A 3,827-nucleotide genomic window follows, 5' to 3' on the forward strand; every position below is an offset into this window, starting at 1 on the left:
AACGTTTCAGCTTTTATTTTCCTTTTTTTGCCCAGAGGAAGATATCACAGGTTCATCAAGTTCGTCGAAATTATCCATCCTCGATTAGTTTTAGTCAGCTTTGACGAAACTCCTCTCAGCTAGCACATCTTTTCAGAGTGAAAGTAGCCTTGTCACCTGACCTGAATACAGCACGCTGATTCGCTAAAATCATTTTCAAGAAACGGCTAAAAACAAATATTTTTCGTCAGCACTTAACCCATAATACTATCACTTTATATTATATTTCTATCCTATTTCTTATTTTCTTTTCATAAAAAAAAGTTATGCACACTGTGTCAGACTAACTGGAACTTGTCACAGTACTTACATATTAGTAGTACCACAACCAGAAGTATGTAGCAGTAATAGTAGTAGAATCTCTTCTAGCAGTAGTACATCATTATTATTATTCAACATATATTATTTCTAGTAGTAATATTGGTGGTAGTACCACTACTAGTAGTCACTGCAGTATAACCACACTACTACTATCATAACAACTACTACTACTATTACTACTACTAGCAGTAGTAGTAATAATACCACTACTAGCAGTCATACATACTACTACTACTACTACTACTACTACTTGTAGTAGTAATAGTAGTAGTACCATTAATAGTAGCCATTTAGTCAACACTATAACTGTACTAAATACTGTGCTACTACCGTGTATTTTTTTCCAATTACTACTAGTAGAACCCCTACTGGCAGTTTTAGTTGTACACCACACTACTAGTAGTAGCAGTACTACTAATCCAATAACTAGTACTTATTGTAGTAAAACATAATTATACCGGTGCTATTATTACTATTACTACTACTAGTAGTAGTAGAACCTCTACTTGCCGTCATTGTAGAACATCCTAAAACTATCAGTAGTAGAAATATTAGTAGTACCATTACTAGTAGTAATTTAGTAAACACTTTAACTGTACTAAATACTGTACTACTGCTGTTTTTATTAGTACTACTGTTAGTAGAAGCCCTATTAGCAGTTTAGTAGTACACCAAAATACTAGTAGTAACAATACTACTAGTCTAATATCTAGTATTGAACAATAATTCTACCAGTGCTATAATTACTACTAGTAGTAGAACCTCTGTTTGCAGTCATAGAAGAACATCCTACTATTAGTACTATGTAATAAATTCCACTGGAGTTGAGCGTGGCGAGAACCCAAGTGCAGTTTAATCCCAAACATGAACGGACACAAAATAAACAGGAACTTGGCAAAACATGGCTTAGAAAAACATGGCAAACTCGCCAACAGTGGTACACGGAACAAAGCTAGACAATGGACAATGGTAACATGAGGGCTATATAAATCAAACAAATGGGGGTCACATGACACAATCCAACCAATTATAACAAGACACATGAACTAGACAACCAATCAGAACATGACACATGGAACAAAGGAACCAATAACAGGATCACGTGAGGGCAAGGGAAACACTTGCCATGACAAGTCAACTATGACTATGGAAACAAACAAAATAAAAGACATGAAAACATGAACATAAACCAATACCCAAAACCAACGTTACATAGTAGTAGTAATATTAGTAGTACAATTACTGGTAGTCATTTAGTTAACACTTAAACTGAATTAACTACTGTGCTACTGCTGTTTTTACTATTGCTACTAGTAGTAGAACCCCCTACTAGCAGTTTAGTAGTACACCATGCCACTAAGTACTACTAGCCAAATAACAAGTAGTAATTTTATCATAATTCTACCAGTGCTATTATTACTACTACTAGTAGTACAACCTCTAATTTCAGTCGTACTAACAGTCACTGTTGTAAACCATAGCCACTCCACTACTGATATTGTTTCTAGCAGTAGTAGTAGTACCACTTCTAATAGTCATAGTAGTAAACCATATGACTACTATAGTAGTGGTATACTACTACAGCTAGTTTTACTATTTCTCATAGTAGTAACTATCAGTAGTAAGCCATGCTTCTTCTATTTGTACTACTATTATGAGTATTGAACCATATTCCATAGACTTGTACTACTAGTACCATTATCATTGTAAACGACATGACTACTATTAGTATCAAAGGAACAAAACAATAATAATGAATGGGAGAAAGAGAAGGAAAGTCTCACACTGAACAAATGCAACATTAAATCCTATGTGCCATGCCATTTTATAATGTTACAGCGTTTCCAGCTGCACTGCATATTAGAATGGAAATTAAGATTCAGTTTGATTCAAATTTGCATTCCTAGTTTAACTTCAAACGTTCTGTCTTGCCCTTCTGAGCAGCACTGGTGAGCTCATATAGAACAGTTTTACTAAAAAGAATACCATTACCTAACTGTTTCCATATGAGCAAAATTTCTAAAACATCTCAATGTTCTTCAAATATCAGTAGGCAGAATTTAAGTCCCTGACAAATATTTGTGAATTAATCCAGAGACCATTTCTTTTTGCTTTTAAAAGAGAACAAATCTGCAATTATCTCTCTTTCTTCATCTGTCAGTACATTATAAAGTCGGACAAACCTCATAATATGACATGTTGTGCAAATTATATACAGTATTAAATATAATCTTCGTGCCACTATGTCCACTATTTCTTGGAAGAAGAAACTGTAAGAATAAACGACACTGATTCTGGAGTTATTGACACGAAGCAGGCTAAAAATATATGTATAAGGGAATTAATGTGGATTAATCTGTTCAGAGGTGTTTATCTACAGTATGTTACAGGTACAATCTACTGCTTTTCCCATGTGTGTGTGTGTGTGTGTGTAACTTAAGTATGTGCTGGCTGACTGTACAGACGCTCCACTTAAAGCAAATGTTTCTTCCTGACCCTGACTGCTGTAACATGCATCATGCATTTCTCATGGGACCATGCTTTCAGCCAGAGATGGTTCATGTCTCGCTTCCTTGCTGTGTTGATTCTGAACACGTCCGCAGCAGTGAACATACTAGATCTCTGTTTTTCTAGTAGTATGCAAGAAAAAAATATATATTCTGCTTGTAAAATTATTGTATTCTTTGCTGAATGATCCAGTAATGGCCACTCATACAATATTAGCATTTTGATTTAGATTGCTTTGGTGACAAAACACAAATGCAAAATGTCTTTTCTTAGGACTTGCCGTCAAATTTAGCTCTGTTGTTATTTTCCAAGCTCTGTTTGAGAAAGTTGAACAAACACATTTCCGTGGAGAGTTTCGTGAAAAGCAAGAAGAAAATGACCACGCTCTGCTTTAACAAGTGTTTCATCTTTAGCTCTTTCTGAATGGAAATTGTTTGTCAGAGTAAATGTAATGGCAGCACTTCTCCACAAAAAAAGCTTTTTTTCTTCATGATTACACAAGCGAGGATAAAAGTAGTACTGAAGCAGGCACCAGCTTGCCTGTGAACGTAACTCCGGTTTCTCTGCAAGGAACTTTAATTAAGCTCAGGGCGTTTTTTGGTATTTTCGCCTAAATTTAACATACTCAAATTCAAATGTTTAACCTGCACACATACAATGGAGGAAATGAAAAAAAATGGTTTCATTGTAAAGAAAACCCTTTGAACTACAAAATATGAGTGTAATTCTTTATAAATAGCATTATATACTTTTCAAATATTACTATAAACACAAAAAAAACATAGGCACTTTTGGAGTTTTAAAACTAAGTATTTTTTTGAAAATCTGTAATTCAGGTTCTATTAGGCACAACTCTCTGCAATTTACTTTGTTTGATGCCACTAGATGCCAAAAAGTAGCAGAAAAAATAATCTTTCAAATAACAGCTTCTAAACAGGAGTTACTACATTATTTGTGAA

This window comes from Sinocyclocheilus anshuiensis, unplaced genomic scaffold, assembly GCF_001515605.1.
Source record: "Sinocyclocheilus anshuiensis isolate Anshui unplaced genomic scaffold, SAMN03320099.WGS_v1.1 scaffold2096, whole genome shotgun sequence".
NCBI classification, from domain to species: Eukaryota; Metazoa; Chordata; class Actinopteri; order Cypriniformes; family Cyprinidae; genus Sinocyclocheilus; species Sinocyclocheilus anshuiensis.